The sequence below is a fragment of the Aquarana catesbeiana genome, linkage group LG07 (genome assembly GCF_042186555.1).
Source record: "Aquarana catesbeiana isolate 2022-GZ linkage group LG07, ASM4218655v1, whole genome shotgun sequence".
In the NCBI taxonomy this organism is placed as follows: domain Eukaryota; kingdom Metazoa; phylum Chordata; class Amphibia; order Anura; family Ranidae; genus Aquarana; species Aquarana catesbeiana.
The window spans coordinates 163207439-163221137 of NC_133330.1; the positions used below are offsets into that span (position 1 = coordinate 163207439).

The following is a 13699-nucleotide window of genomic DNA, read 5'->3' on the forward strand; positions in this document are numbered from 1 at the left end:
TGTTGGTCTTTTTTCATGTATTTAGCAAAAAATCCAGTGGCAATTAAATACCATTAAAAGAAAGCTCTATTTGTGTGAAAAAAAATGATAAAAACTTCATATGGGTACAGTGTTGCATGACTGCGCAATTGTTAAAGTGTGACAGCGCTGAAAGCTAAAAATTGGCTTGGGCAGGAAGAGGGTGAAAGTTCCCTGTATTGAAGTGGTTAATAGTTTTTTTTCTATAACCTAAGCTTTTTTGGGCTTCCATAAAATTAAATCCAATTCTTATAAAAAATATTGATTTTTAACCACTTCCGGACCGCCCACCGTACATATACCCTGCCATTTATGGCCTGGACCTGCTGATCGGTTCTGGCGAATAACAGAACGTCCTTGTGCCTGTGTAATGTAAACACAGGCACAGGACATTATGCAATCTCCCATCCTGGAGCCCTTTCGGTTTCAGCGTGAGAGGAGAGAGCATCCAATAGTGAGTACACAAGCACTACACTGACACCAGGAAACGTAGGCACATATTTCACCTCCTGATCGCCCCCCCCCCCCCACACCAGTTAACCCTTTCACTCCTTCACAGTGTCACAAAGTTCAGTGTACACATTTTTTACTGATCACTGTATTGGTGTCACTTGTGACTCTAAACAGCGCTAGGGGCAGTTAGTGGTAGTTAGCGTTAGTCCCAATTAGGTAATATGTGGGGGGTACCCTAAACCTAATAAAGTTTTTTTTTTTTTCCACAAAGTAAGACTTTATTCAAAATTAATGTTCACATGTCAGTTTCATAACATATTGCAATATAAACAGTGCTAAGGTAGTTGTATACATTATTTACATATATCCGTTACAGGGAGCAGCCGACAATCATATTCAACAGAGTTTTTGGAGAAAGAGGTTAACAGAGCTCTACCAGGAGAGCTCTCTCACCTGGACCAGCGAGTCTTGAGTAGTTTTTTCATAGGGTTCCCATGGAGGAGGGGGAGGAGGCGGGGTACCGCCCAAAGGCCGGGGGGGGGGGGGGGGCACATGCAGACGACTCCTAGTTCATGGTCCACCCGGCCTTGGATATGGGTCGAAACTAAGGATCCACATCCGGGCTAGGTGGAGTTACCTCCAGTTGAAAGGACCCCCGGGAGTCTATCCAGGAGGACCATATCTTGTAAAACTTGCTTGGACAGTTCCTGTTAATGTACGTTATTTTATACAGAGGCAATAGTGCATTGAGGGTATTCCTCTAGGTGGTGATGGTGGCCGGCGCCACAGTCTTCCATCTCAGTAGAATCTCCCTGCGGGAATAGTAAGTGGAGTACACTATAAACAGTTTGGTATATTTCTTCACCATAGGGTCAGTGGTCACATTTAACAGTATGACTTCAGAACTCAATGGAAGCGAGGACCCCGCAGCCTGATTAATATCCCCCAAAACCTGTTCCCAGAAACCCTGTAGGAGGGGGCAGGACCATGTCATATGAGGGCAGGATGGGGACCTCCGGGTAGATAGCAGCCAGTCTACGTGGTGTATAGTAGGCCCGGTGTAAACATTTTAGCTGTATAAAAATGGTCTCTTGTAGAAATCATGTTTCACAACATATGAGGAGACACAGTTCTCTTAGTCCCCCTCCGTGAGGGATGGAAGATCCTGCTTCCATTTTGCAAAGGTTTTAGTTAATTTAGTGGGTAGGGAATGCCGAGAGGTGAAAATATATTGCGGATAAGGGGCCTATCAGGAACTTGGTGGACAACAATCGTTCCACTGGGTCCGACTCGCGGGTGACACCAGTGGGAAACTGATGCTGAAAGGCATCACTAGGATGGCCGGCCGGCCAGTAATATTGTTGGAAGTTGGGGAGGGCTAACCCACCCTGTCCCACCGACAGCTGCAGTGTGAACAACGCTAGTCTTGGTACCTTGCCTAGCCATATGAAGGAGGTGACTATGGATTTTAATTTGTTGAAAAATGACGCTGGGATCAAGAGTGGGCTGTTTCTAAAGAAATACAAAAATTTAGGGGAAAATAATTTTTATCAAATTTACTCTGCCTACCGGGGATAGGGGGAGTGACTTCCAGTCTGTGCAGCGTCTCATGAACGTTGCCAGCAGGGGTGTCAGATTGAGATCCATATACCTTGTCAAATGATTTGCGATGGCGCTGGGTTTCCACAGATTAGTCGGGGAATATCATGAGTTTTGCATTTTCAAACCTCAACTCCTGCAAGGCCCTAGCTTCTCTCAGCACCCTCTCTCTGTCTTTGAATTGTAACAGCTTGAAAATAAAACGAGCGAGGAGGAGAGCCCTGAGGACCACGTGTAGCAGGCATGCGGTGGGCCCTCTCTACTGTGAAGAAGGGGGAAAATCGGGCCCTAGACAGCAGCTCTTTAAGGAGATGCTCAGTAAACGTAGTGGGGTCGGTACCTTCTGCCCCTTCCGGGAGGCCGGCGATTTGCAGATTGTTGCGCCTGTTACAATTCTTGGCATCTTCAGCATGATTTTCCAGGGCTTTTACTTTAATCTTTAGCATGTGCAGGTCCCCAGAGTGCTCTCTAACAGTGTTCTCTGTCGCCGAGACCCGCTGCTCCTCCTCCGCCATCTGGCCGCGGAAGGAGTCCAGGTCTCAGGGGATGAAATCCACGTTTGTCTGCAGATGATCAATTTTATCCATGAGCGCTACCTGGCCCGTGGCAATGGTCTGCATGGCAGTTGCAAGGGGTCCACCACCGTAGCAGGAGGGGAGTCTGCCACCTCAGTCTGAGACATGATGTGGGCAGTAATGGCAGCCTGGCCTCCGGTTCTGACCCTGTCCAGGGGAGCTGCTGCTGACTTAGATCGCCGGGATTTACCACTGGGCATGACTCGGAGCCCCCGCTATGCAACCGGAGCTGTTCTGCAACGCATTTGCAGCCTCTGGGTACCGGGAAAAGACAAGATAACTGGCCGGACTCCAGGAGCTCCGTTACTGAGCGTCCTCTCCCGTCGTCATCTTGGACACACCCCACCACGTAATAAAAGGTTTAAACCTTTGATCATCCCAGTTAACCCTTTCACTCCCTGTCACAGTGTCATTAGTAAAGTGTTCAGTTTTTCTTATCACTATTAGTGTCACGGGTGACGCTAGTTAGTGTCAGTCTTTTATAGCGTCAGGGTACCCGCCATATATTCCCTAATAAAGTTTTAACCCCCTGATCACCCCCCAGTTAACCTTTTCACGCCTTGTCACAGTGTCACTAGGTACAGTGCACAGATCTATTTTCTGATCACTGTATTAGTGTCACGAGTGACATCAGTTAACGTCAGCTTCAGTTCGTGTTAGTGCCAATCCCAGACAGCGTCAGCTTTTAACCCTTTGATTGCCAGGAACACTAACATACACACCATATACCTCCATTACTAGTATAGTGTCTGAACGGATCAATATCTTTGATCTAATCAGAACTATACTAGTGTCCCCAATAGTACAGGGTTTCCAAAAATGCAACATTAACAGGATAAGCCCCGCCACCTGCCAGCACCTGTGTTTAGCCCCTCCGCGCAGCCCACCCAAACAAGTGCAGGATGAGTAGATCACCGTCGCTTCCAATACACAGCACACAAAACCGCAGCATGAGCAGAGTCACGCCTGATCTCTGCTAGCATAAGCAGTTAATTTTTTTGTAGCGATTCAAGCAGTTTCTGAAGACCAGGTGCTTTTTTAACAGTGAGTCACTCTGGGTACCTGTAAATTTGCAGGGGAAGCCTCACTGTCAGAATCAGATTCAGGCTCAGTATACGAACCTGTAGAGGGCAACAGCACCCTGACAGATACAGTAGGTGACCACGATATTGTGTCAATCTTGACGCATTTCTCGGCGAGATTTGACACCTGCGAGCCCCGTCGTGGGAGCCAGCGCCGAGATGGCTCACTCATCGGGAAAGGAAAACTTTTTTTTCCTTTCGCGATGAGCGACAGGCAGTTCTGACAGCTGTCTGGTATGAATCCTGAGGGGGAACACCGCGCCAAATTTTAAATAAAAAAAACGGCGTGGGTTCCCCCCCCAGGGGCATACCAGGCCCTTAGGTCTGGTATGGATTGCAAGGGGAATCCCCTACGCCGAAGAATTGGCGTGGGGGTCCCCCCCAAATCCATACCAGACCCTTATCATGCAGCCTGGCCGGCCAGGAAAGGGGGTGGGGAGGAGCGAGCGCCCCCCCCCTCCTGAGCCGTACCAGGCCGCATGCCCTCAATGTGGGGGGGTGGGTGCCTTGGGGGAGGGGGTGCCCTGCGGCCCCCCCACCACAAAGCACCTTGTCCCCATGTTGATTAGGGCAAGGGCCTCTTCCCGTCAATCCTGGCCGTTGGTTGTCGGGGTCTGCGGGCGGGGGGCTTATCGGAATCCGGGAACCCCCTTTAATAAGGGGGCCCCCAGATCCCGGCTCCCCACCCTATGTGAAGGAGTATGGGGTACATGGTACCCCTACCCATTCACCTAGGGAAAAAAGTGTCAATGAAAAAAAAAACAGTACACAGATTTTAAGAGTAATTTATTAGGCAGCTCCGGGGTCTTCTTCCGACTTCGGGGGGTCTCCTTCCGACTTCTCCCGGTGTTCAGCCTCTTCTCCCGGGCCCCTCCGCTATCTTCTTCCAGCTCTTTTGCCAACGGTGGCCCGGTCTGCTGCCGCTGTCTTGTCGCCGCTGTCTCGTTGCTTCTTCTCCCAGGCCCCTCCGCTATCTTCTTCCAGCTCTTTTGCCAGCGGTGGCCCAGTCTGCTGCCGCTGTCTCGTCACTTCTGATGTTGACACGACGCTCTCTCCGGCTGGAATGCTGTGTGCGAGCTGCGGAGCCATTTATATAGGCGGTGACCCTGCCCCTTGTGACGTCACGGTCCCAGCATGCGCAGGGACTCTGGCGTCATAAGGGGGCGTGACCCCAGAGTCCCTGCGCATGCTGGGACAATGACGTCAGAAGGGGGCGGGGTCACCGCCTATATAAATGGCTCCGCAGCTCGCACACAGCATTCCAGCCGGAGAGAGCGTTGTGTCAACATCGGAAGAAGAGAAGAAGCAACGAGACAGCGGCGAGACAGTGGCAAAAAGACAGCGGCAGCAGACCGGGCCCCCGCTGGCAAAAGAGCTGGAAGAAGATAGCGGAGGGGCCCGGGAGAAGAAGCAACGAGACAGCGGCGACAAGACAGCGGGGCAGCAGACCGGGCTCCCACTGGCAAAAGAGCTGGAAGAAGATAGCGGAAGGGCCCGGGAGAAGAGGCCGAACACCGGGAGAAGAGGCGGAACACCGGGAGAAGTTGGAAGGAGACCCCCCGAAGTCGGAAGAAGACCCTGGAGCTGCCTAATAAATTACTCTTAAAATCTGTGTACTGTGTTTTTTTTTACACTTTTTTCCCTAGGTGAATGGGTAGGGGTACCATGTACCCGATACTCATTCACATAGGGTGGGGGGCTGGGATCTGGGGGCCCCCTTATTAAAGGAGGCTCCCGAATTCCGATAAGCCCCCCGCCCGCAGACCCTGACAACCAACGGCCAGGGTTGTCGGGAAGTGGCCCTTGTCCTCATCAACGTGGGGACAAGGTGCATTGGGATGAGGGGGGGCCGCAGGGCGCCCCCCTCCCCCAAGGCACCCACCCCATGTTGAGGGCATGCGGCCTGGTACGGCTCAGGAGGGGGGGCGCTCGCCCGTCCCCACCCCCTTTCCTGGCCGGCCGGGCTGCATGCTCGGATAAGGGTCTGGTATGGATTTTGGGGGGACCCCCACGCCGATTTTTCGGCGTAGGGGGTTCCCCTTACAATCTATACCAGACCTAAGGGCCTGGTATGCCCCTGGGGGGAACCCACGCCGGTGTTTTATTTAAAATTTGGCGCGGCGTTCCCCCTCAGGATTCATACCAGACAGCTGTCAGCACTGCCTGTAGCTCATCGGGAAAGGAAAAAAGTTTTCCTTTCCCGATGAGCGAGCCAGAGCGACATGCACAGTACCCTGTCGCCAAGAACCAGCGCGACTAGTGCCGCTCAACTTTCTGGGAAACTGGCAAGCACCAGTGGCTTAGTACAGCCTGGGCGTAGACAAACCAGCACTGCAGTAACACTTGGTGACATAGCGAGTCCCATAAGTGCAGTTCAAGCTGGTGCGGTGGCTAGCACAAGTAGTGTCCCGCAGACACCAAGAATTCAAACACAGGCCCGTAGAGAGCCCATAGTGCCCTTCCGGATGCTTGTAAATCCTGATCGGCAGCCCACCACTTCTGCCGCGCCCGTACTTCCCCCATTCACTGGCTAACCCGGAATTCAGGTGGTAAAAGCACATTTTACTCCCTTGGCTTTTATGAGCTGTTTTTATGGAAGATCTATTGTGGACCAAAGCAATTTATATGCTGGTCAATTTATTGCCGCAAATCCAAATTTGACCCTTGTCGCACAATTTGGCTGGAGACCTAGAACGATTCCTGAATTTAAGACCTTTCTGGGCCTTTGCCTCCTCAGGGGCATTACTAAAAAGAGTGAGTTGCGGTCATATTGGTTCACTGACCCAATTCACCATATGCCCGTGTTCTCTGCTGCCATGGCCAGGACTAGATACGAGCAAATCTTGCGGTTCATGCACTTCAACAATGAACTCCGTCATACTCGGGGTGACCCTGAATATGATCGGCTCCACAAAATTCGGCCCCTCGTAAACCACTTCAACCACAAATTTGCAGCCTTGTATATACCAAATCAAGATGTCTGCGTTGAGTCCCTGATTACATTTTCGGGCCGCCTTGTTTTCAAACAGTTTCTCCCCAGCAAGCATGCCAGATATGGGGTCAAAATGTATAAGCTTTGCGACAGGGCAACAGGCTATACGTGTAGTTTCCTGGTTTACAAGGGAAAAGATAGCACTGTGGAGCCCCGTGACTACATAGGGAGCAGCAGCAAGATGGTTTGGGACTTAGTTTCACCCTTACTCTGAAAGGGGTACCATTTATATGTGGACAATTTTTATACAAGCGTGCCACTTTTTAGTCACCTCTTTCAATTAGGAATTGGCGCATGTTGCACTGTGCGATCTAATTGCCGAGGAGGCTTCCCCCAACGGCTTGTAATTACCCGACAAATGGGGGGGGGGAGCCTGCTTGAGGTCTATTAAATTGCTTGCAGTGTGATGAAAGGACAAACGGAACGTTTTCGTTCTGTCTTCCATTCACGCAGCCACGGCAGTCCAAACTAACGGTGACTGGTGTTGTTGAGAAGCCCCTCTGTGTCCACGAATACAACCTTAAAATGTGAGGGTTGGACTTCAACGACCAGATGATGGGGCTGTACTTAATTGCCCGTAAGGCCAGACGCTGGTACAAAAAAGTGTCTGTATACTTATTCCAATTGGCTCTGTTCAATGCTTATGTACTATACAAAGCGTCAGGAAGAAGTGGATCCTTCCTAAAATTCCAGGAATAGATCACAGCCCTTCTGTATCCAGAAGGTACTGTGGCCCAATTTCCCAATCAAGATGCAGTGAGCAGGCTGCATGAGAGGCATTTTCTGGATGTCATCACTAGTACCCAGATCCAAAGAGGGCCCCAAAGAAAATGTGACTGGAAAACGCAGACATAGGCGTGACACCCGTTTTTTTTTTTAACAATACATTTTTATTGCAAGTTTTTAATTAACAATACAGATTGTCATTCACGTTAGTCATTTGTAACCAACATAGTTACATTGGTTCATAAAGATAAGAATAGAACACTTGTTAACCTGTACCAGTCTACCCCTAATGGGTGCAAACTGTAGGCATGGACAGGCCTCCAAGTAAAGTAGAAATTTCAGTCCAAAAAATGAAAACAAAAACAAAACTTGCTAATTAGATTAAAAAAGTGGGTCCAAGATGGTAGACTACATCGTAAATAAGCACGTAGGACTTAGGGGTACTTCAAACTTGGGGATAATTTACAACTTGCACTACTAAGTAGTTGGATGCTCTAGGATGAGATATCCATATATTCCAATTCCTTTTGAATGTGTTGGTGGAGTAGGTTCTATAAGCAAGCATAAGTTCATACTGAGCTTGGATATTTAGTCTGGCAGTCGATAAGTTGGGTGCGTCCCTGGATTTCCAGAGGCTGGTTATAGTGAGCCTTGCTGCTATTAGTGTGTGAATTACTATTGTTCTAAATATTTTAGGCTATACGTCCAAATTAAGACCTAGTAAGGCTGTGGCCAGGCTGAGTTTAGTTAGGTTTCCCGTAAGATCCGCTATAAAGAAGGCTATTGAATTCCAGAAGCGTTGTAGACTTTTACAGCTCCATAATATGTGCAGAAGGTTGCCGGTCTGATCATTACATCTCCAACATATGTTAGATGTGGAGGGATACATTTTTGATAATTTATATAGGGTCAAATACCATCTACTCAGTATTTTTTGTGCATTATCCCAGTGTTCAGTACATGCTGAAGACTTACTGGATATATGAATAGCTTTTTTCCATTGGTCCCAAGAAAATTCTTGAGCTAAATCTCTCTCCTATTTAATCATGTGTGTGTTTTTAATATTATTTGGGTAATTAGTAGTTCATACAAAAAATAAATTCCTTTTATTGATTGGTTATTTTGTTGGGTGAAAAATTGCCACAGAATTAAGGGGATTTCTATAGGATTATTGGGACTGAACTCTTTTAATCGGGTGTACTTTCCTAGTTTTGATTAAAGTGATCTTTTTATACTGCAAAAGTAGATTTATATAAAGATGGTATCCTTCCTTAACCCATTTATCAACGATTAGGCATATTCTGCAATAATTGTTCCTGTCGGGATAGATAGTATGAATCTATTTTGGATGACTTTAGTTTTAGAAAGTATATGCTTCCATGCTATTAGTGTAGCTCTGATACTGAGTAAATTGGATATGTTAATCTTTGGGAGTATAGCGTAAGCTATTGCCAGGGCATATAGGTTGTGTCTTTTTGTGGCTTCTTTTTCTATGTTTAACCATAGTTTGTCTTCCGTGTTAGAGAATCAAAATTTCATCTGATCTAATAGGGATGCATAATAATTCTTGATGTCAGGAAGATTCATTCATCCTAAAGATTTTCTGGTGGTTAAAATGGAGAATGCCACCCTTGTTTTTTTTTTTCCGTTCCATATGTAATTTTTTAGTTTTGTATTTAATTGTGTAAAAAATTTGGTCGGGATTGGGATGGGTAAAGATCTAAAATAGTATAGTATTTTAGGGAGGGTTTGCATTTTAAATGCGGCTATTTTCCCTACCCAGGAAAGTTGTGTTTTTTGTATATTTTGTAGGTCTTTGCTGACTAGATCTAAAAGGTGGGGGTAGTTAACTTCGTATGTTTTGGTTGGTGGGTAAGAGAGTTGTATCCCCAAATAAGTTATTGAGGAGTTATCCCAATTAAAACCATATTTCTCATGTAGCGTATTAGTTAATGTTGTAGGAAGGTTCATAGGGAGAGCATAACACTTGTGATTTTGTAATACGACATCAAAATTTTCTATTAATTTTTGAGCCTCTGGCAGGGAAGAGTCAGGATTAGTTAATGCAAGTATATCATCTGCAAATAAACCAAATTTATGCTCATATCATCCTATAGTTATGCCTTTGATGTTAGGGGTTGATCTTATATATTCCACAAGTGGTTCTATTGCTAGTGAACAAATTTATGGGGATAGTGGACATCCTTGTCTGGTCTCGTTAGTATGGGAGAAATTTTTAGAGATTATACCCGATGTAAATACTTTAGCCATAATTGCCGAGTGGATGAATCCTTGGAATCCGAATTTAGTTAAGAGTTTTGGAAATGTATACCCAGTGCATTCTGTCGAACGCCTTTTCTGCATCTAATGCTAGCAGCAATGAGGGTGTTCGAATGATATACATTTGGTTAATTAAGTTTAGAATTCTTCTAGTGCCATTTGGTGCTTGTCTCCCCTTAATAAAGCCTACTTGGTCAGGTCCTATTAGGCAAGGGGTTATATTTACTAGTCTTTTTAATAGTGATATGGGTCTATAATTTAGAAGGGATGAGGGGTCTTTGCCTTGTTTTGGTAGTTATTATTATTATTGCTTCCAGTAGTTCTTTGGGAAAAAGTTTAGAGTTCGCTATATGATTAAACATGTTAGTTAGATAAGGGACTATCATTTCTTTGAAGGCCATGTAATATTCCCCTGATAGGCCATCAGCTCCTGGCGCTTTGTTTTTGGGTAGTTCTTTGATCACTTTAAGGGTTTCTTCATTTAATATTGGTTTATTGAGTCGCTCTAAATCATTAGGATCAATCTTTGGTAGCCTTATGTTATCTAGAAATTTTGTTATATTTCCTATGTAGCATTACTTTCATCTTTTAGGTTGTAAAGCGATTCATAGTATTGTGTGAAGGTATCTGTTATTTCTCATAATACCAGAGGTATGATGGGATCATTTTTGAATTTTATTTGTCGCTGGCGGCGTTGAGAGGCTAAAAGTTTTCCTACTTTGTTGTTCTGGAGTAGTAATTTATTTTCATTTTTTAAATTTTTTTATCTTCATCTGCTATAAGGATAGCTCTCAATTCAGATCTTAAGTGAGTAATTCGGTGGTCTAGGTTGATGTCTTGAGGGTTTTTTTTGTGTAGTTCTAATTTGGTTATGTCATTTAGGATATTATTTAACATATTCGTTTTCCTTTTTTTTCCACCTGGCTGCTACCTGTATAAGGAAGCCTCTAGCACAAACTTTATGGGTACACCACAGAGTAGTGCTATTTATCGGTTCTTTATCATTACAAAAAATTCTTCTAGGTTTTTTTTTTAGCACCGACATGTGTTTCTCCTGCGAAAGAACAAAGGTGTTGTTTCTCCAGAGGTAGTTATTAGAGCAAGGTAGACCTTGGTTCATTTCCATTGTGATTAGTGCGTGATCGGACCAAGTTATGTTGTGGATGCAGGCTTTTGTGATCTTTGGCAAAAGTTTGTCGGCAATGAAATCTAATCTAGAATATGATTTATGCACATGTGAGAAAAATGTATAGTCCTTTTCCATCATGTGCAAACATTTCCAGGTGTACATGTCTTCTGAGGAAAAAATGGAAGATAGACCTCTTCTAGTAATGATTCCTTTCTTGGAAGTGTCCATAGCAGGGTCCATTGGTGCATTGAAGTCACCACAAAAGAGGAGTTCCTTCCTTGATTATTTTTTTCTGATGAATTGGTGAGGATTTTTATTGGGAGCATAGATGTTTACAATTGTATTTACGTTGTCAATTGAAGCCACCAAAATTATGTATCTGCCATGGGTGTCGGTTGTCAGGTTAAAAAGCTTGAAAGAGACAGTGTCTTTTTTTTTTTTTTTTTTGCAGCTGGATGAGAAAATTTGAGGGAATTTGTGATGGCTAAATTTGGGTACTTTGTCCAATGCAAAATGGGACTCCTGGATGCAGATGATGTCACATTCATATTTTAGGACATCCGTCCATAGAGCTCTTCTTTTGTCTGTTTAGTCCCTTTACATTTAGTGAAAAAACATTCATTGTAAGTTTGTGTACATTTGCTGAAGAGTGTCATTAGCCTTATATATAGATGAGTTTTGAGAGAGTTGGACTTGATGTAGTTATGATCTTCTTCCAGTAGGTAGAGGTGTTGGACCATAATAGTTATAAGTGTCATTGGAGAAAAGAAAAGAAAACACGGTCATTTACCTTAAACATAAGAAAATGGAAAAAATGAAAGAGTTGCTGGGCAACTCCAGTGTACATTGAACTTGTACTAATTTCCAGGGGTTACAGGGAAAAACACGGAATAGACCAATTATCTAGATCCCTGAGCTTCAAAGACCCTGGATGATTGATAACTGAGGAATTATTGATTCCATAAAACAGCAACATGTTTTGTAAAAGGCATATTATCTTGTGATGTCAAGAGTATTAATCTGTGGCTTTTTTTCCAGTTTTGTGATAATTTCCCAGGTGTGGATTTATCCATTATATTTTCTTTGTTGTTTGGGAGAATACCCCATGAGCGTAGGATTTTCAAACCTTGCTCCAATTGTTGATCGAGTACGAGGTGCCTATATGATCTACAAGTATTTTTGATGGAAATCCCCATTTATAGATTATGCTGTGATTCCGTAGGATCTTGGTAATTGAATTTAGGTTTTTGCAGGCCAAGATCATAGCTTGTGATAGATCAGAATATAAAATGACACCCGCATAAGGATCAGCTAGTGGGGAATGATGACGTGCGTATTGCATTTGTTGATCTTTTACCTCATTAAAGTGTATTCTGGCTATGACGTCTCTTGGTAATTTTTATGGAACGTGAAACTGTTTAGGTAATCTGTGTGCTCGGTCGATTACTGACGTGGGATTGATGAAATTAGCTTTGTTATCACATCTTTAAGAAAATGTTTCAATTCTGGCAGTTTAACGTTTTTGGGTATACCTCTGAACTTCACGTTATTGCATCTGGCGTGATCCTCTAAATCTGCCATTTTCATTCTGAGTTGCTTCATCTTCCAACTCAAAGTGAGAATCAACCATTTAATTGTGAGCAGATGTAAATTCACACATTTTAGTTTCTACATAGTCCACTCTTTCCACTATTACATCAATTTCCATTTTAGATTTCTGCATGAAATTTAAGATATCATGTTTGTAATGCACCTCTAATGCTGCGTACACACGGGCGGACTTTGACGGACTTTCAAAGAAACAGACTTGCCTACACGCGATCAACCAAAGTCCAACGGATTCGTACGGGATGACGTATGACCGACTAAAATAAGGAAGTTCATAGCCAGTAGCCAATAGCTGCCCTAGCGTCGGTTTATGTCCGTCAGACTAGCATACAGACTAGCGGACTTTTCGACCGGACTCGAGTCAGACGGAAAGTTTTATTTCTAGGGCCGTCAGACTTTTGGGGAAAAAAAGTCCGCTGGAGCCCACACATGGTCGAATTGTTTGACGGAGTCCGGTCCGCCGGACCTAGTCCGTCGAAAAGTCCGCTCATGTGTACGCAGCATTAGGGAAATTATCATATCTTTTATTGTAGAATCCAGTATGGGTTGCCCTGCTGTGGGAATTTCATTCAGCTTTTCATCATATGGATTGTTATCTCTTGTAGGGGTTCATTACCTTCAGCAGAAGAAATCCTTCTCTTCTGCCGAATAGACCCCGCATTAAAAAAAAAAAAAAAAAAAGAAGGCGTACCTGTCACTACCTATTGCTATCATAGGGGATATTTACATTCCCTGCAAGAACAATAAAAATGATAAAAAAAGGGACAGTGTAAAAATAATAAAAAAGCAAAAATCAATAATAATAAAAATTACCCCCCCCCCCGTGCTCGCACGCAAAGGCGAACTCAAGCATCAGTGTCATGTCGTATGTAAACAGCAATTGCACCATGCATGTGAGGTATCACCATGAACATCAGATTGAGGGCAGTGATTCTAGCAGTAGACCTCCTCTGTAAATCTAAAGTGGTAACCTGTAAAGGCTTTTAAAAATGTAGATTGTCACAGCTGCATGGACATGCGCAATTTTAAAGCATGTCGTGTTTGGTATCTATATACTCTGCATATGATCATCTTTTATATTTTACCAAATATTTGGGTAATATAGTGTGTTTTTGTGCATTAGAAATTAAAAAAAGGTGTTTTTCCCAAAAAATTGCATTTGGAAAATCACTGTGCAAATTCTTTGTGAAGAAAAAAATTACAACACCCACCATTTTAATCTGTAGGGACTCTGCTT

General features: G+C 44.4%; 1 protein-coding gene across 4 annotated transcripts in view; it reads right to left on the minus strand.

Moving 5' to 3' along the window:
* The window catches only part of FIRRM (FIGNL1 interacting regulator of recombination and mitosis), a 399519-nt gene that overhangs the window by 25747 nt on the left and 360073 nt on the right, over nt 1-13699 (minus strand). Inside the window, exon 25 of one of the 4 annotated variants that reach the window (XM_073592829.1) lies at nt 7628-11566. The exons of the other annotated variants lie outside the window; for them this stretch is intronic. The gene's annotated coding sequence lies outside the window, so the exon portion shown is untranslated. Of the gene's footprint in view, nt 1-7627; nt 11567-13699 lie in introns of those variants that run through there. 4 annotated transcript variants of the gene reach the window in all.